This window comes from Chiloscyllium punctatum, unplaced genomic scaffold, assembly GCF_047496795.1.
Source record: "Chiloscyllium punctatum isolate Juve2018m unplaced genomic scaffold, sChiPun1.3 scaffold_1434, whole genome shotgun sequence".
NCBI lineage: Eukaryota > Metazoa > Chordata > Chondrichthyes > Orectolobiformes > Hemiscylliidae > Chiloscyllium > Chiloscyllium punctatum.
In genome coordinates, this window is record NW_027311168.1 from 4,769 (window position 1) to 24,346 (window position 19,578).

Consider the following 19,578-nt stretch of genomic DNA (forward strand, 5'->3'; position numbering starts at 1 on the left):
GCAGTGTGATGGTGGGCAGTGTGATGGTGGGCAGTGTGATGGTGGGGTGGGCAGTGTGATGGTGGGCAGTGTGATGGTGGGGAGGGCAGTGTGATGGTGGGGTGGGCAGTGTGATGGTGGGGTGGGCAGTGTGATGGTGGGCAGTGTGATGGTGGGCAGTGTGATGGTGGGGAGGGCAGTGTGATGGTGGGGAGGGCAGTGTGATGGTGGGGTGGGCAGTGTGATGGTGGGCAGTGTGATGGTGGGGTGGGCAGTGTGATGGTAGGCAGTGTGATGGTGGGGTGGGCAGTGTGATGGTGGGGTGGGCAGTGTGATGGTGGGCAGTGTGTGATGGTGGGCAGTGTGATGGTGGGGTGGGCAGTGTGATGGTGGGCAGTGTGATGGTGGGGTGGGCAGTGTGATAGTGGGGTGGGCAGTGTGATGGTGGGGTGGGCAGTGTGATGGAGGGCAGTGTGATGGTGGGGTGGGCAGTGTGATGGTGGGGTGGGCAGTGTGATGGTGGGGAGGGGCAGTGTGATGGTGGGGAGGCAGTGTGATGGTGGGGTGGGCAGTGTGATGGTGGGTGGGCAGTGTGATGGTGGGCAGTGTGATGGGTGGGCAGTGTGATGGTGGGGTGGGCAGTGTGATGGTGGGGTGGGCAGTGTGATGGTGGGCAGTGTGATGGTGGGGTGGGCAGTGTGATGGTGGGCAGTGTGATGGTGGGCAGTGTGATGGTGGGGCAGTGTGATGGTGGGGTGGGCAGTGTGATGGTGGGGTGGGCAGTGTGATGGTGGGGTGGGCAGTGTGATGGTGGTGTGGGCAGTGTGATGGTGGGGCAGTGTGATGGTGGGGAGGGCAGTGTGATGGTGGGGTGGGCAGTGTGATGGAGGGCAGTGTGATGGTGGGCAGTGTGATGGTGGGGTGGGCAGTGTGATGGTGGGGCAGTGTGATGGTGGGGAGGGCAGTGTGATGGTGGGGTGGGCAGTGTGATGGTGGGGTGGGCAGTGTGATGGTGGGCAGTGTGATGGGCAGTGTGATGGTGGGCAATGTGATGGTGGGGTGGGCAGTGTGATGGTGGGGTGGGCAGTGTGATGGTGGGGTGGGCAGTGTGATGGTGGGGTGGGCAGTGTGATGGTGGGGTGGGCAGTGTGATGGTGGGAGGGCAGTGTGATGGTGGGGTGGGCAGTGTGATGGTGGGGTGGGCAGTGTGATGGTGGGGTGGGCAGTGTGATGGTGGGCAGTGTGATGGTGGGGAGGGCAGTGTGATGGTGGGGTGGGCAGTGTGATGGTGGGGTGGGCAGTGTGATGGTGGGCAGTGTGATGGTGGGCAGTGTGATGGTGGGGAGGGCAGTGTGATGTGTGGGCAGTGTGATGGTGGGGAGGGCAGTGTGATGGTGGGGTGGGCAGTGTGATGGTGGGGAGGGCAGTGTGATGGTGGGCAGTGTGATGGTGGGCAGTGTGATGGTGGGCAGTGTGATGGTGGGGTGGGCAGTGTGATGGTGGGGTGGGCAGTGTGATGGTGGGGAGGGCAGTGTGATGGAGGGCAGTGTGATGGTGGGGTGGGCAGTGTGATGGTGGGGCAGTGTGATGGTGGGGTGGGCAGTGTGATGGAGGGCAGTGTGATGGTGGGGAGGGCAGTGTGATGGTGGGCAGTGTGATGGTGGGGAGGGCAGTGTGATGGGTGGGGTGGGCAGTGTGATGGTGGGCAGTGTGATGGTGGGCAGTGTGATGGTGGGGTGGGCAGTGTGATGGTGGGGAGGGCAGTGTGATGGTGGGCAGTGTGATGGTGGGCAGTGTGATGGTGGGGAGGGCAGTGTGATGGTGGGGTGGGCAGTGTGATGGTGGTGGGCAGTGTGATGGTGGGCAGTGTGATGGTGGGCAGTGTGATGGTGGGGTGGGCAGTGTGATGGTGGGCAGTGTGATGGTGGGGTGGGCAGTGTGATGGTGGGGAGGGCAGTGTGATGGTGGGGTGGGCAGTGTGATGGTGGGCAGTGTGATGGTGGGGAGGGCAGTGTGATGGTGGGGCAGTGTGATGGTGGGCAGTGTGATGGTGGGGTGGGCAGTGTGATGGTGAGGAGGGCAGTGTGATGGTGGGGTGGGCAGTGTGATGGTGGGGTGGGCAGTGTGATGGTGGGGTGGGCAGTGTGATGGTGGGGAGGGCAGTGTGATGGAGGGCAGTGTGATGGTGGGCAGTGTGATGGTGGGGTGGGCAGTGTGATGGTGGGGTGGGCAGTGTGATGGTGGGGTGGGCAGTGTGATGGTGGGGTGGGCAGTGTGATGGTGGGCAGTGTGATGGTGGGGTGGGCAGTGTGATGGTGGGGTGGGCAGTGTGATGGTGGGCAGTGTGATGGTGGGGAGGGCAGTGTGATGGTGGGGTGGGCAGTGTGATGGTGGGGTGGGCAGTGTGATGGGTGGGGTGGGCAGTGTGATGGTGGGGTGGGAGGAGGCGGGGTGGGCAGTGTGATGGTGGGCAGTGTGATGGTGGGGAGGGCAGTGTGATGGTGGGTGGGCAGTGTGATGGTGGGCAGTGTGATGGTGGGGAGGGCAGTGTGATGGTGGGGTGTGGGCAGTGTGATGGTGGGGTGGAGGAGGCCGGGGTGGGCAGTGTGATGGTGGGGGCATTGTGATGGTGCGGGTGGGCAGTGTGATGGTGGGGTGGGCAGTGTGATGGTGGGTGGGCAGTGTGATGGTGGGTGGGCAGTGTGATGGTGGGGTGGGCAGTGTGATGGTGGGGTGGGCAGTGTGATGGTGGGTGGGCAGTGTGATGGTGGGCAGTGTGATGGTGGGGAGGGCAGTGTGATGGTGGGGTGGGCAGTGTGATGGAGGGCAGTGTGATGGTGGGCAGTGTGATGGTGGGGAGGGCAGTGTGATGGTGGGGTGGGCAGTGTGATGGTGGGGTGGGAGGAGTGCCGGGGTGGGCAGTGTGATGGTGGGGTGGGCAGTGTGATGGTGGGTGGGCAGTGTGATGGTGGGTGGGCAGTGTGATGGTGGGGTGGGCAGTGTGATGGTGGGGTGGGCAGTGTGATGGTGGGTGGGCAGTGTGATGGTGGGCAGTGTGATGGTGGGGAGGGCAGTGTGATGGTGGGGTGGGCAGTGTGATGGAGGGCAGTGTGATGGTGGGCAGTGTGATGGTGGGGCAGTGTGATGGTGGGGTGGGCAGTGTGATGGTGGGGAGGGCAGTGTGATGGTGGGGAGGGCAGTGTGATGGTGGGCAGTGTGATGGTGGGGTGGCAGTGTGATGGTGGGCAGTGTGATGGTGGGGAGGGCAGTGTGATGGTGGGGTGGGCAGTGTGATGGAGGCAGTGTGATGGTGGGCAGTGTGATGGTGGGCAGTGTGATGGTGGGGTGGGCAGTGTGATGGTGGGCAGTGTGATGGTGGAGGGCAGTGTGATGGTGGGGGGCAGTGTGATGGTGGGGAGGGCAGTGTGATGGAGGGCAGTGTGTGATGGTGGGCAGTGTGATGGTGGGGCAGTGTGATGGTGGGGCAGTGTGATGGTGGGGTGGGCAGTGTGATAGTGGGGAGGGCAGTGTGATGGTGGGGTGGGCAGTGTGATGGTGGGGTGGGCAGTGTGATGGTGGGCAGTGTGATGGTGGGCAGTGTGATGGTGGGGTGGGCAGTGTGATGGTGGGGTGGGCAGTGTGATGGTGGGGTGGGCAGTGTGATGGTGGGGTGGGCAGTGTGATGGTGGGCAGTGTGATGGTGGGCAGTGTGATGGTGGGGTGGGCAGTGTGATGGTGGGGTGGGCAGTGTGATGATGGGGGCAGTGTGATGGTGGGCAGTGTGATGGTGGGGAGAGGCAGTGTGATGGTGGGGTGGGCAGTGTGATGGTGGGGTGGGCAGTGTGATGGTGGGGAGAGCAGTGTGATGGTGGGGAGGGCAGTGTGATGGTGGGGAGGGCAGTGTCATGGTGGGGTGGGCAGTGTGATGGTGGGGTGGGCAGTGTGATGGTGGGCAGTGTGATGGTGGGCAGTGTGATGGTGGGGTGGGCAGTGTGATGGTGGGGTGGGCAGTGTGATGGTGGGGTGGGCAGTGTGATGGTGGGGTGGGCAGTGTGATGGTGGGGAGGGCAGTGTGATGGTGGGCAGTGTGATGGTGGGCAGTGTGATGGTGGGCAGTGTGATGGTGGGGAGGGCAGTGTGATGGTGGGCAGTGTGATGGTGGGGTGGGCAGTGTGATGGTGGGATGGGCAGTGTGATGGTGGGGTGGGCAGTGTGATGGAGGGCAGTGTGTGATGGTGGGGTGGGCAGTGTGATGGTGGAGGGCAGTGTGATGGTGGGGAGGGCAGTGTGATGGTGGGCAGTGTGATGGTGGGGTGGGCAGTGTGATGGTGGGATGGGCAGTGTGATGGTGGGGAGGGCAGTGTGATGGTGGGGTGGGCAGTGTGATGGTGGGGTGGGCAGTGTGATGGTGGGCAGTGTGATGGTGGGGGTGGGCAGTGTGATGGTGGGGAGGGCAGTGTGATGGTGGGGTGGGCAGTGTGATGGTGGGCAGTGTGATGGTGGGGGTGGGCAGTGTGATGGTGGGATGGGCAGTGTGATGGTGGGGAGGGCAGTGTGATGGTGGGGTGGGCAGTGTGATGGTGGGAGGGCAGTGTGATGGTGGGCAGTGTGATGGTGGGGTGGGCAGTGTGATGGTGGGGCAGTGTGATGGTGGGGTGGGCAGTGTGATGGTGGGGAGGGCAGTGTGATGGTGGGGAGGGCAGTGTGATGGTGGGGTGGGCAGTGTGATGGTGGGCAGTGTGATGGTGGGGAGGGCAGTGTGATGGTGGGGAGGGCAGTGTGATGGTGGGGTGGGCAGTGTGATGGTGGGGTGGGCAGTGTGATAGTGGGGTGGGCAGTGTGATGGTGGGCAGTGTGATGGAGGGCAGTGTGATGGTGGGAGTGTGTGAGGGTGGGTGGGGGTGGGCAGTGTGATGGTGGGCAGTGTGATGGTGGGGTGGGCAGTGTGATGGTGGGGTGGGCAGTGTGATGGTGGGCAGTGTGATGGTGGGCAGTGTGATGGAGGGCAGTGTGATGGTGGGGTGGGCAGTGTGATGGTGGGGTGGGCAGTGTGATGGTGGGGTGGCAGTGTGATGGTGGGGGCAGTGTGATGGTGGGCAGTGTGATGGAGGGCAGTGTGATGGTGGGAAGTGTGATGGTGGGGAGGGCAGTGTGATGGTGGGGAGGGCAGTGTGATGGTGGGGAGGGCAGTGTGATGGTGGGCAGTGTGATGGTGGGCAGTGTGATGGTGGGCAGTGTGATGGTGGGGTGGGCAGTGTGATGGTGGGGTGGGCAGTGTGATGGTGGGGTGGGCAGTGTGATGGTGGGGAGGGCAGTGTGATGGTGGGGTGGGCAGTGTGATGGTGGGGTGGGCAGTGTGATGGTGGGAGGGCAGTGTGATGGTGGGAGGCAGTGTGATGGTGGGCAGTGTGATGGTGGGGTGGGCAGTGTGATGGTGGGGTGGGCAGTGTGATGGTGGGTGGGCAGTGTGATGGTGGGGTGGGCAGTGATGGAGGGCAGTGTGATGGTGGGGAGGGCAGTGTGATGGTGGGGAGGCCAGTGTGATGGAGGGCAGTGTGATGGTGGGGAGGGCAGTGTGATGGTGGGGAGGGCAGTGTGATGGGAGGGCAGTGTGATGGTGGGGAGGGCAGTGTGATGGTGGGGAGGGCAGTGTGATGGAGGGCAGTGTGATGGTGGGGTGGGCAGTGTGATGGTGGGGTGGGCAGTGTGATGGTGGGGTGGGCAGTGTGATGGAGGGCAGTGTGATGGTGGGGAGGGCAGTGTGATGGTGGGGAGGGCAGTGTGATGGAGGGCAGTGTGATGGTGGGGAGGGCAGTGTGATGGTGGGGAGGGCAGTGTGATGGTGGGGGCAGTGTGATGGTGGGCAGTGTGATGGTGGGGTGGGCAGTGTGATGGAGGGCAGTGTGATGGTGGGCAGTGTGATGGTGGGCAGTGTGATGGTGGGGGGTGGGCAGTGTGATGGTGGGGAGGGCAGTGTGATGGGTGGGCAGTGTGATGGTGGGGTGGGCAGTGTGATGGTGGGCAGTGTGATGGTGGGGAGGGCAGTGTGATGGTGGGCAGTGTGATGGTGGGGTGGGCAGTGTGATGGTGGGGAGGGAGGATGGCCGGGGTGGGCAGTGTGATGGTGGGGTGGAGGAGGCCGGGTGGGCAGTGTGATGGTGGGGTGGGCAGTGTGATGGTGGGCAGTGTGATGGTGGGGTGGGCAGTGTGATGGTGGGGAGGGCAGTGTGATGGTGGGGTGGGCAGTGTGATGGTGGGGTGGGAGGAGCCGGGGTGGGCAGTGTGATGGTGGGGTGGGCAGTGTGATGGTGGGGCAGTGTGATGGTGGGGGAGGGCAGTGTGATGGTGGGGTGGGCAGTGTGATGGGTGGGCAGTGTGATGGTGGGGTGGGCAGTGTGATGGTGGGGTGGGAGGAGGCCGGGGTGGGCAGTGTGATGGTGGGCAGTGTGATGGTGGGGAGGGCAGTGTGATGGTGGGGTGGGCAGTGTGATGGTGGGGTGGGAGGAGGCCGGGGTGGGCAGTGTGATGGTGGGGTGGGCAGTGTGATGGTGGGTGGGCAGTGTGATGGTGGGGTGGGCAGTGTGATGGTGGGGTGGGCAGTGTGATGGTGGGGAGGGCAGTGTGATGGTGGGGCAGTGTGATAGTGGGGTGGGCAGTGTGATGGAGGGCAGTGTGATGGTGGGGTGGGCAGTGTGATGGTGGGGGTGGGCAGTGTGATGGTGGGGTGGGCAGTGTGATGGTGGGTGGGCAGTGTGATGGTGGGCAGTGTGATGGTGGGGTGGGCAGTGTGATGGTGGGGTGGGCAGTGTGATGGTGGGGCAGTGTGATGGTGGGGCAGTGTGATGGTGGGGAGGGCAGTGTGATGGTGGGGTGGGCAGTGTGATGGTGGGCAGTGTGATGGTGGGGGTGGGCAGTGTGATGGTGGGGTGGGCAGTGTGATGGTGGGGTGGGCAGTGTGATGGTGGGCAGTGTGATGGTGGGGTGGGCAGTGTGATGGTGGGGTGGAGGAGGCCGGGGTGGGCAGTGTGATGGTGGGGTGGGCAGTGTGATGGTGGGGTGGGCAGTGTGATGGTGGGTGGGCAGTGTGATGGTGGGCAGTGTGATGGTGGGGTGGGCAGTGTGATGGTGGGGTGGGCAGTGTGATGGAGGGCAGTGTGATGGTGGGCAGTGTGATGGTGGGGTGGGCAGTGTGATAGTGGGGAGGGCAGTGTGATGGTGGGGAGGGCAGTGTGATGGTGGGCAGTGTGATGATGGGGTGGGCAGTGTGATGGTGGGCAGTGTGATGGTGGGCAGTGTGATGGTGGGGTGGGCAGTGTGATGGTGGGGTGGGCAGTGTGATGGTGGGGTGGGCAGTGTGATGGTGGGTGGGCAGTGTGATGGTGGGCAGTGTGATGGTGGGCAGTGTGATGGTGGGGTGGGCAGTGTGATGGTGGGGTGGGCAGTGTGATGGAGGGCAGTGTGATGGTGGGCAGTGTGATGGTGGGTAGGGCAGTGTGATGGTGGGGTGGGCAGTGTGATGGTGGGCAGTGTGATGGTGGGGTGGGCAGTGTGATGGTGGGGTGGGCAGTGTGATGGTGGGGTGGGCAGTGTGATGGTGGGCAGTGTGATGGTGGGGTGGGCAGTGTGATGGTGGGGAGGGCAGTGTGATGGTGGGGAGGGCAGTGTGATGGTGGGGTGGGCAGTGTGATGGTGGGGAGGGCAGTGTGATGGTGGGGTGGGCAGTGTGATGGTGGGCAGTGTGATGGTGGGTGGGCAGTGTGATGGTGGGGAGGGCAGTGTGATGGTGGGGAGGGCAGTGTGATGGTGGGGTGGGCAGTGTGATGGTGGGCAGTGTGATGGTGGGGTGGGCAGTGTGATGGTGGGGTGGGCAGTGTGATGGTGGGGAGGGCAGTGTGATGGTGGGGAGGGAGGAGGCCGGGGTGGGCAGTGTGATGGTGGGGAGGGAGGAGGCCGGGGTGGGCAGTGTGATGGTGGGGAGGGCAGTGTGATGGTGGGCATTGTGATGGTGGGTGGGCAGTGTGATGGTGGGGAGGGCAGTGTGATGGTGGGGTGGGCAGTGTGATGGTGGGCAGTGTGATGGTGGGGAGGGCAGTGTGATGGTGGGGTGGGCAGTGTGATGGTGGGGTGGGCAGTGTGATGGTGGGGTGGGCAGTGTGATGGTGGGGTGGGCAGTGTGATGGTGGGGGTGGGCAGTGTGATGGTGGGGAGGGCAGTGTGATTGTGGGGTGGGCAGTGTGATGGTGGGGAGGGCAGTGTGATGGTGGGGTGGGCAGTGTGATGGTGGGCAGTGTGATGGTGCGGTGGGCAGTGTGATGGTGGGGTGGGAGGAGGCCGGGGTGGGCAGTGTGATGGTGGGCAGTGTGATGGTGGGGAGGGCAGTGTGATGGTGGGGTGGGCAGTGTGATGGTGGGGTGGGAGGAGGCCGGGGTGGGCAGTGTGATGGTGGGGTGGGCAGTGTGATGGTGGGTGGGCAGTGTGATGGTGGGTGGGCAGTGTGATGGTGGGGTGGGCAGTGTGATGGTGGGTGGGCAGTGTGATGGTGGGCAGTGTGATGGTGGGCAGTGTGATGGTGGGGTGGGCAGTGTGATGGTGGGGTGGGCAGTGTGATGGAGGGCAGTGTGATGGTGGGCAGTGTGATGGTGGGGTGGGCAGTGTGATAGTGGGGAGGGCAGTGTGATGGTGGGGAGGGCAGTGTGATGGTGGGCAGTGTGATAGTGGGGTGGGCAGTGTGATGGTGGGCAGTGTGATGGTGGGGTGGGCAGTGTGATGGTGGGGTGGGCAGTGTGATGGTGGGTGGGCAGTGTGATGGTGGGCAGTGTGATGGTGGGGTGGGCAGTGTGATGGTGGGGTGGGCAGTGTGATGGTGGGGTGGGCAGTGTGATGGTGGGCAGTGTGATGGTGGGGTGGGCAGTGTGATGGTGGGGTGGGAGGAGGCCGGGGTGGGCAGTGTGATGGTGGGGTGGGCAGTGTGATGGTGGGTGGGCAGTGTGATGGTGGGTGGGCAGTGTGATGGTGGGGTGGGCAGTGTGATGGTGGGGGTGGGCAGTGTGATGGTGGGTGGGCAGTGTGATGGTGGGCAGTGTGATGGTGGGCAGTGTGATGGTGGGGTGGGCAGTGTGATGGTGGGGTGGGCAGTGTGATGGAGGGCAGTGTGATGGTGGGCAGTGTGATGGTGGGGTGGGCAGTGTGATAGTGGGGAGGGCAGTGTGATGGTGGGGAGGGCAGTGTGATGGTGGGCAGTGTGATAATGGGGTGGGCAGTGTGATGGAGGGCAGTGTGATGGTGGGCAGTGTGATGGTGGGGTGGGCAGTGTGATGGTGGGGTGGGCAGTGTGATGGTGGGTGGGCAGTGTGATGGTGGGCAGTGTGATGGTGGGCAGTGTGATGGTGGGGTGGGCAGTGTGATGGTGGGGTGGGCAGTGTGATGGAGGGCAGTGTGATGGTGGGCAGTGTGATGGTGGGGAGGGCAGTGTGATGGTGGGGTGGGCAGTGTGATGGTGGGCAGTGTGATGGTGGGGTGGGCAGTGTGATGGTGGGGTGGGCAGTGTGATGGTGGGCAGTGTGATGGTGGGGTGGGCAGTGTGATGGTGGGGAGGGCAGTGTGATGGTGGGGAGGGCAGTGTGATGGTGGGGTGGGCAGTGTGATGGTGGGCAGTGTGATGGTGGGGAGGGCAGTGTGATGGTGGGGTGGGCAGTGTGATGGTGGGCAGTGTGATGGTGGGTGGGCAGTGTGATGGTGGGGAGGGCAGTGTGATGGTGGGCAGTGTGATGGTGGGCAGTGTGATGGTGGGCAGTGTGATGGTGGGGTGGGCAGTGTGATGGTGGGTGGGCAGTGTGATGGTGGGGAGGGCAGTGTGATGGTGGGGAGGGCAGTGTGATGGTGGGGAGGGCAGTGTGATGGTGGGGAGGGCAGTGTGATGGTGGGGTGGGCAGTGTGATGGTGGGTGGGCAGTGTGATGGTGGGGAGGGCAGTGTGATGGTGGGGTGGGCAGTGTGATGGTGGGTGGGCAGTGTGATGGTGGGGAGGGCAGTGTGATGGTGGGGAGGGCAGTGTGATGGTGGGGAGGGCAGTGTGATGGTGGGGTGGGCAGTGTGATGGTGGGGTGGGCAGTGTGATGGTGGGGAGGGCAGTGTGATGGTGGGGAGGGAGGAGGCCGGGGTGGGCAGTGTGATGGTGGGCAGTGTGATGGTGGGTGGGCAGTGTGATGGTGGGGTGGGCAGTGTGATGGTGGGGTGGGCAGTGTGATGGTGGGGAGGGCAGTGTGATGGTGGGGAGGGCAGTGTGATGGTGGGGTGGGCAGTGTGATGGTGGGGTGGGCAGTGTGATGGTGGGCAGTGTGATGGTGGGGAGGGAGGAGGCCGGGGTGGGCAGTGTGATGGTGGGGAGGGAGGAGGCCGGGGTGGGCAGTGTGATGGTGGGGAGGGAGGAGGCCGGGGTGGGCAGTGTGATGGTGGGGAGGGCAGTGTGATGGTGGGGTGGGCAGTGTGATGGTGGGGAGGGCAGTGTGATGGTGGGGTGGGCAGTGTGATGGTGGGCAGTGTGATGGTGGGTGGGCAGTGTGATGGTGGGGAGGGCAGTGTGATGGTGGGGTGGGCAGTGTGATGGTGGGCAGTGTGATGGTGGGGAGGGCAGTGTGATGGTGGGGTGGGCAGTGTGATGGTGGGGTGGGCAGTGTGATCGTGGGGTCGGCAGTGTGATGGTGGGGTGGGCAGTGTGATGGTGGGGTGGGCAGTGTGATGGTGGGGTGGGCAGTGTGATGGTGGGGTGGGCAGTGTGATGGTGGGGTGGGCAGTGTGATGGTGGGGAGGGCAGTGTGATGGTGGGGTGGGCAGTGTGATGGTGGGCACTGTGATGGTGGGGAGGGCAGTGTGATGGTGGGGTGGGCAGTGTGATGGTGGGGAGGGCAGTGTGATGGTGGGGTGGGCAGTGTGATGGTGGGCAGTGTGATGGTGGGGTGGGCAGTGTGATCGTGGGGAGGGCAGTGTGATGGTGGGCAGTGTGATGGTGGGCAGTGTGATGGTGGGGTGGGCACTGTGATGGTGGGCAGTGTGATGGTGGGGAGGGCAGTGTGATGGTGGGGTGGGCAGTGTGATGGTGGGGTGGGAGGAGGCCGGGGTGGGCAGTGTGATGGTGGGGTGGGAGGAGGCCGGGGTGGGCAGTGTGATGGTGGGGTGGGCAGTGTGATGGTGGGGTGGGCAGTGTGATGGTGGGGAGGGCAGTGTGATGGTGGGCAGTGTGATGGTGGGGTGGGCAGTGTGATGGTGGGGTGGGAGGAGGCCGGGGTGGGCAGTGTGATGGTGGGGTGGGCAGTGTGATGGTGGGGTGGGCAGTGTGATGGTGGGGTGGGCAGTGTGATGGTGGGCAGTGTGATGGTGGGGAGGGCAGTGTGATGGTGGGGTGGGCAGTGTGATGGTGGGGTGGGCAGTGTGATGGTGGGCAGTGTGATGGTGGGGAGGGCAGTGTGATGGTGGGCAGTGTGATGGTGGGCAGTGTGATGGTGGGGAGGGCAGTGTGATGGTGGGCAGTGTGATGGTGGGCAGTGTGATGGTGGGGAGGGCAGTGTGATGGTGGGCAGTGTGATGGTGGGCAGTGTGATGGTGGGGTGGGCAGTGTGATGGTGGGGTGGGCAGTGTGATGGTGGGGTGGGCAGTGTGATGGTGGGCAGTGTGATGGTGGGGTGGGCAGTGTGATGGTGGGCAGTGTGATGGTGGGGTGGGCAGTGTGATGGTGGGGAGGGCAGTGTGATGGAGGGCAGTGTGATGGTGGGCAGTGTGATGGTGGGGAGGGCAGTGTGATGGTGGGCAGTGTGATGGTGGGGTGGGCAGTGTGATGGTGGGGAGGGCAGTGTGATGGAGGGCAGTGTGATGGTGGGCAGTGTGATGGTGGGCAGTGTGATGGTGGGGTGGGCAGTGTGATGGTGGGGTGGGCAGTGTGATGGTGGGGTGGGCAGTGTGATGGTGGGCAGTGTGATGGTGGGGAGGGCAGTGTGATGGTGGGCAGTGTGATGGTGGGGTGGGCAGTGTGATGGTGGGGTGGGCAGTGTGATGGTGGGGTGGGCAGTGTGATGGTGGGCAGTGTGATGGTGGGCAGTGTGATGGTGGGCAGTGTGATGATAGGGTGGGTAGTGTGATGGTGGGCAGTGTGATGGTGGGGAGGGCAGTGTGATGGTGGGGTGGGTAGTGTGATGGTGGGCAGTGTGATGGTGGGTGGGCAGTGTGATGGTGGGGAGGGCAGTGTGATGGTGGGGTGGGCAGTGTGATGGTGGGCAGTGTGATGGTGGGTGGGCAGTGTGATGGTGGGCAGTGTGATGGTGGGTGGGCAGTGTGATGGTGGGGAGGGCAGTGTGATGGTGGGGAGGGCAGTGTGATGGTGGGGAGGGCAGTGTGATGGTGGGGTGGGCAGTGTGATGGTGGGCAGTGTGATGGTGGGGTGGGCAGTGTGATGGTGGGGAGGGCAGTGTGATGGTGGGGAGGGAGGAGGCCGGGGTGGGCAGTGTGATGGTGGGCAGTGTGATGGTGGGTGGGCAGTGTGATGGTGGGTGGGCAGTGTGATGGTGGGGTGGGCAGTGTGATGGTGGGGTGGGCAGTGTGATGGTGGGGAGGGCAGTGTGATGGTGGGGAGGGCAGTGTGATGGTGGGGTGGGCAGTGTGATGGTGGGCAGTGTGATGGTGGGGTGGGCAGTGTGATGGTGGGGTGGGCAGTGTGATGGTGGGCAGTGTGATGGTGGGGTGGGCAGTGTGATGGTGGGGAGGGCAGTGTGATGGTGGGGAGGGCAGTGTGATGGGCAGTGTGATGGTGGGCAGTGTGATGGAGGGCAGTGTGATGGTGGGCAGTGTGATGGTGGGGAGGGCAGTGTGATGGTGGGGAGGGCAGTGTGATGGTGGGCAGTGTGATGGTGGGGAGGGCAGTGTGATGGTGGGGAGGGCAGTGTGATGGTGGGGTGGGCAGTGTGATGGTGGGGTGGGCAGTGTGATGGTGGGGTGGGCAGTGTGATGGTGGGCAGTGTGATGGTGGGGTGGGCAGTGTGATGGTGGGGAGGGCAGTGTGATGGTGGGGTGGGCAGTGTGATGGTGGGCAGTGTGATGGTGGGGTGGGCAGTGTGATGGTGGGCAGTGTGATGGTGGGCAGTGTGATGGTGGGGTGGGCAGTGTGATGGAGGGCAGTGTGATGGTGGGCAGTGTGATGGTGGGGTGGGCAGTGTGATGGTGGGCAGTGTGATGGTGGGGTGGGCAGTGTGATAGTGGGGAGGGCAGTGTGATGGTGGGGTGGGCAGTGTGATGGAGGGCAGTGTGATGGTGGGGTGGGCAGTGTGATGGTGGGGTGGGCAGTGTCATGGTGGGGTGGGCAGTGTGATGGTGGGCAGTGTGATGGTGGGGTGGGCAGTGTGATGGTGGGGTGGGCAGTGTGATGGTGGGGTGGGCAGTGTGATGGTGGGGTGGGCAGTGTGATGGTGGGCAGTGTGATGGTGGGGTGGGCAGTGTGATGGTGGGCAGTGTGATGGTGGGCAGTGTGATGGTGGGCAGTGTGATGGTGGGCAGTGTGATGGTGGGGTGGGCAGTGTGATGGTGGGGAGGGCAGTGTGATGGTGGGGTGGGCAGTGTGATGGAGGGCAGTGTGATGGTGGGGAGGGCAGTGTGATGGAGGGCAGTGTGATGGTGGGGTGGGCAGTGTGATGGAGGGCAGTGTGATGGTGGGGAGGGCAGTATGATGGTGGGCAGTGTGATGGTGGGGAGGGCAGTGTGATGGTGGGGAGGGCAGTGTGATGGTGGGCAGTGTGATGGTGGGGAGGGCAGTGTGATGGTGGGGAGGGCAGTGTGATGGTGGGGTGGGAGGAGGCCGGGGTGGGCAGTGTGATGGTGGGGTGGGCAGTGTGATGGTGGGGTGGGCAGTGTGATGGTGGGGTGGGCAGTGTGATGGTGGGGTGGGCAGTGTGATGGTGGGCAGTGTGATGGTGGGCAGTGTGATGGTGGGGAGGGCAGTGTGATGGTGGGGTGGGCAGTGTGATGGTGGGCAGTGTGATGGTGGGGTGGGAGGAGGCCGGGGTTGGCAGTGTGATGGTGGGCAGTGTGATGGTGGGGAGGGCAGTGTGATGGTGGGGTGGGCAGTGTGATGGTGGGTTGGGAGGAGGCCGGGGTGGGCAGTGTGATGGTGGGTTGGGAGGAGGCCGGGGTGGGCAGTGTGATGGTGGGTGGGCAGTGTGATGGTGGGTTGGCAGTGTGATGGTGGGGTGGGCAGTGTGATGGTGGGGTGGGCAGTGTGATGGTGGGTGGGCAGTGTGATGGTGGGCAGTGTGATGGTGGGCAGTGTGATGGTGGGCAGTGTGATGGAGGGCAGTGTGATGGTGGGCAGTGTGATGGTGGGCAGTGTGATGGTGGGGTGGGCAGTGTGATGGTGGGGTTGGCAGTGTGATGGTGGGCAGTGTGATGGTGGGGTGGGCAGTGTGATGGTGGGCAGTGTGATGGTGGGGTGGGCAGTGTGATGGTGGGGTGGGCAGTGTGATGGTGGGATGGGCAGTGTGATGGTGGGGTGGGCAGTGTGATGGTGGGGTGGGCAGTGTGATGGTGGGGTGGGCAGTGTGATGGTGGGCAGTGTGATGGTGGGGTGGGCAGTGTGATGGTGGGGTGGGCAGTGTGATGGTGGGGTGGGCAGTGTGATGGTGGGGTGGGCAGTGTGATGGTGGGGAGGGAGGAGGCCGGGGTGGGCAGTGTGATGGTGGGGAGGGAGGAGGCCGGGGTGGGCAGTGTGATGGTGGGGTGGGCAGTGTGATGGTGGGCAGTGTGATGGTGGGGTGGGCAGTGTGATGGTGGGCAGTGTGATGGTGGGGTGGGCAGTGTGATGGTGGGGAGGGCAGTGTGATGGTGGGGTGGGCAGTGTGATGGTGGGCAGTGTGATGGTGGGTGGGCAGTGTGATGGTGGGGAGGGCAGTGTGATGGTGGGGTGGGCAGTGTGATGGTGGGCAGTGTGATGGTGGGTGGGCAGTGTGATGGTGGGGAGGGCAGTGTGATGGTGGGGTGGGCAGTGTGATGGTGGGGTGGGCAGTGTGATGGTGGGGTGGGAGGAGGCCGGGGTGGGCAGTGTGATGGTGGGGTGGGCACTGTGATGGTGGGCAGTGTGATGGTGGGGAGGGCAGTGTGATGGTGGGGTGGGCAGTGTGATGGTGGGGTGGGAGGAGGCCGGGGTGGGCAGTGTGATGGTGGGGTGGGAGGAGGCCGGGGTGGGCAGTGTGATGGTGGGGTGGGCAGTGTGATGGTGGGTGGGCAGTGTGATGGTGGGGTGGGCAGTGTGATGGTGGGGTGGGCAGTGTGATGGTGGGGTGGGCAGTGTGATGGTGGGTGGGCAGTGTGATGGTGGGGTGGGCAGTGTGATGGTGGGTGGGCAGTGTGATGGTGGGGTGGGCAGTGTGATGGTGGGTGGGCAGTGTGATGGTGGGGTGGGAGGAGGCCGGGGTGGGCAGTGTGATGGTGGGGTGGGCAGTGTGATGGTGGGGTGGGCAGTGTGATGGTGGGGTGGGAGGAGGCCGGGGTGGGCAGTGTGATGGTGGGGTGGGAGGAGGCCGGGGTGGGCAGTGTGATGGTGGGGTGGGCAGTGTGATGGTGGGGTGGGCAGTGTGATGGTGGGCAGTGTGATGGTGGGGTGGGCAGTGTGATGGTGGGGAGGGCAGTGTGATGGTGGGGTGGGCAGTGTGATGGTGGGGTGGGCAGTGTGATGGTGGGGTGGGCAGTGTGATGGTGGGTGGGCAGTGTGATGGTGGGTGGGCAGTGTGATGGTGGGGTGGGCAGTGTGATGGTGGGGTGGGCAGTGTGATGGTGGGTGGGCAGTGTGATGGTGGGGTGGGCAGTGTGATGGTGGGGTGGGCAGTGTGATGGTGGGGTGGGCAGTGTGATGGTGGGTGGGCAGTGTGATGGTGGGGTGGGCAGTGTGATGGTGGGGTGGGCAGTGTGATGGTGGGGTGGGCAGTGTGATGGTGGGTGGGCAGTGTGATGGAGGGGTGGGCAGTTGTGATGGTGGGTGGGCAGTGTGATGGTGGGCAGTGTGATGGTGTGGTGGGCAGTGTGATGGTGGGGTGGGCAGTGTGATGGTGGGTGGGCAGTGTGATGGTGGGGTGGGCAGTGTGATGGTGGGTGGGCAGTGTGATGGTGGGCAGTGTGATGGTGGGGAGGGCAGTGTGATGGTGGGTGGGCAGTGTGATGGTGGGGAGGGCAGTGTGATGGTGGGTGGGCAGTGTGATGGTGGGTGGGCAGTGTGATGGTGGGCAGTGTGATGGTGGGGTGGGCAGTGTGATGGTGGGCAGTGTGATGGTGGGGAGGGCAGTGTGATGGTGGGCAGTGTGATGGTGGGGAGGGCAGTGTGATGGTGGGGTGGGCAGTGTGATGGTGGGCAGTGTGATGGTGGGCAGTGTGATGGTGGGTGGGCAGTGTGATGGTGGGCAGTGTGATGGTGGGGTGGGCAGTGTGATGGTGGGCAGTGTGATGGTGGGCAGTGTGATGGTGGGTGGGCAGTGTGATGGTGGGGAGGGAGGAGGCCGGGGTGGGCAGTGTGATGGTGGGGTGGGCAGTGTGATGGTCGGGTGGGCAGTGTGATGGTGGGCAGTGTGATGGTGGGGTGGGCAGTGTGATGGTGGGCAGTGTGATGGTGGGGTGCAGTTAAGTGTAATTAGCACTTTGCAAGTGAAGGCAATGGAACTCAATCCCTTGTTGAAAACCAATAGAGATTGTGAGGATCTGGGAATGAGTCCATATGGAGTTTATTGTCTGGTTGGGTTCTTTAATAATGAAGAAACATTATCTCCCCCACTCGCCTGGAACTTCAGAGGCCACTCATCCTACACGTATGAAAATCGTATGACTGTTTCACTTATTCTATATCTGTGCTGAAGTGATATAGACACATTTCCTGCTCCTCGGATGCTGCCTGACCTGCTGTGCTTTTCCAGCACCACTCTGATATAAACATACTGTGATTTTAGCCTGTATTGGTTTGACCCTCAGTGTTATTTCAGGAGTTGGATTGACTGATGGTATAGTGGGAATTCCAGAGCAGGATCTGGAACACTCTGGAATAGTGACCTGAGCTTGTGATGGAGGAACTGGTGGTCGGATGGAGACTGGACAATGAGGCACCTGACCTGAGACTATTTTCCAGAGATTGTCTTGTGGTGTACAGAATTCCAAACATTCACAACTCTCTGGGTGAAGGAATTTCTCTCCATCTTCATGATCTGCTCCGGATCTGGAAACTGTATTCAAGACTCCCCAGTTAAGGAAAGCAGAATCCATAGCATCATAGAATCCCTCCAGTGTGGAAACAGGCCCTTCGGCCCAATAAGTCCACACCGACCCTCCAAGGAGCAACCCACCCAGACCCATTCCCCTACCCTATTAATCTACATTTACCCCAGACTAAAGCGAGGAGGAGGTGGTGATAGCAATTCTGGAAGTGTGAAAGTAGGCAAGTCCCCTGGGCCAGATGGGATTTATCCTCAGATTCTCTGGGAAGCCAAGGAGGAGATTGCAGAGCCTTTGGCTTTGATCTTTATGTCGTTGTCGTCTACAGGAATAGTGCCAGAGACTGGAGGATAGTAAATATCCCTCTGTTCAAGAAGGGGAGTAGAGACAACCCTGGTAATTATAGACCAGTGAGCCTTACTTCAGTTGTGGGTAAAGTGTTGAAAAATATTATAAAAGATAAGATTTATAATCATCTAGAGAGGAATAGGTTGATTAGGGATAGCACGGTTTTGTGAAGGGTAGGTCATGCTTCACAAACTTTATTGAGTTTTTTTGAGATGGTGACCAAACAAGTGGGTGAGGGTAAAACAGTTGATGTGGTGTATATGGGTTTCAGTGAGGCATTCGATAAGGTTCCCCACGATAGGCTATAACACAAAATACAGAGGCATGGGATTGAGGGTGAGATAGCGATTTGAATCAGAAATTGGCTTGCTGAAAGGAGACAGAGGGTGGTGGTTGATGGGAAATGTTCATTCTGGAGTTCAGTTATCGCAAGGATCTGTTTTGGGGCTACAGCTGTTTGTCATTTTTATAAATGACCTGGATGAGGGCATAGAAGGCTGGGTTAATAGATTTGCGGATGACACTGAGGTTGGTGGGGTTGTGGACAGTGCCGAAGGATGTTGTAGGTTACAAAGGGACATAGATACGCTGCAGAGCTGGGCTGAGAGGTGGCAAATGGAGTTTAATGCGGTAAAGTGTGAGGTGATTCACTTTGGAAGGAGTAACAGGAATGCAGAGTACTGGGCAAATGGTAAGATTCTTGGTAGTGTAGATGAGAACAAAGATTCTTGGTGTCCATGTACATAGATCCCTGAAAGTTGCCACTCAAGTTGATAGGGTTGTTAAGAAGGCATACGGTGTGTTAGCTTTTATTGGTAGAGGGATTGAATTTCAGGGCCATGTGGTCACGCTGCAGCTGCACAAAACTCTGGTGCGGCTGCACTTGGAGCATTGTGTATAGTTCTGGTCACCGCATTATAGAAAGGATATGGAAGCTTTGGAAAGGGTTGAGAGGAGATTTACTAGGATATTGCCTGGTATGGAAGGGAGGTCTTATCAGGAAAAGCTGAGGGACTTGAGGCTGTTTTTGTAAGAGAGAAGGTTGAGAGGTGACTTAATTGAGACATACAAGATAATCAGAAGGTTAGATAGGGTGGACAGTGAGAGGCTTTGTCCTTGGATGGTGAAGGCTAACACGAGGGGACATAGCTTTAGATTGAGGGGTGATAGATATAGGACAGATGTCAGAGGTAGTTTCTTTACTCAGAGAGTAGTAGGGGCATGAAACGCACTGCTTGCAACAGTAGTAGACTCGCCAACTTTAAGGGCATTTAATGGTCATTGGATAAACATATGGATGAAAATGGAATAGTACAGGATAGCCACAGGTCAGCACATGGAGGGCTGAAGGGCCTGTACTTCGCTGTGATGTTGATGTAAGATCTATGTAATGCACCTCACCTACAATCCACCCTTATCTGCACATCTTGGGACTGTGGGAGGAAACTGGAGCACTCAGAGGAAACCCACACAGACATGGGGAGAACGTGCAAACTCCACACAGACTTTCACCCGAGGGTGGAATCGAACCAGAGTCTGTGGCGCTGGGAGGTTGTAGTGCTAACCACTGAGCTACTGGGCCACCTGGCAAACTCCTTCAGAATCAAGAATGTTACAATGAGATCCCCCTCTGGTTCCTCTGTGCGCCAGAGAATGCTGACCAGATTTGCATCGCCTCTCATTGTAGAACCAGAGACTGATCTCAAATAGAAATTCACCAAAGATCCTCAGACAGCACCTTCCAAACCCATGACCACTTCCATCTGGAAAGACAAGGGCAGCAGATACATGGGAACACCACCCCCTGCAGGTTTATCTCCGAGCCCCTCACCATCCTGACTTGGAAATATATCACTGTTGTGGATGTAGGTTCATTTCCAGACATTTTGTCACCCTACTAGGTAACATCTTCAATGAGCTTCCGGACAAAGCACTGCTGATAATTCCTGCTTTCTTATTGATATGTTTGGGTTTCTTTGGATTAGTTATGTCATTTCCTGTGGTGAAGTCACTTCCTGTTCTTTTT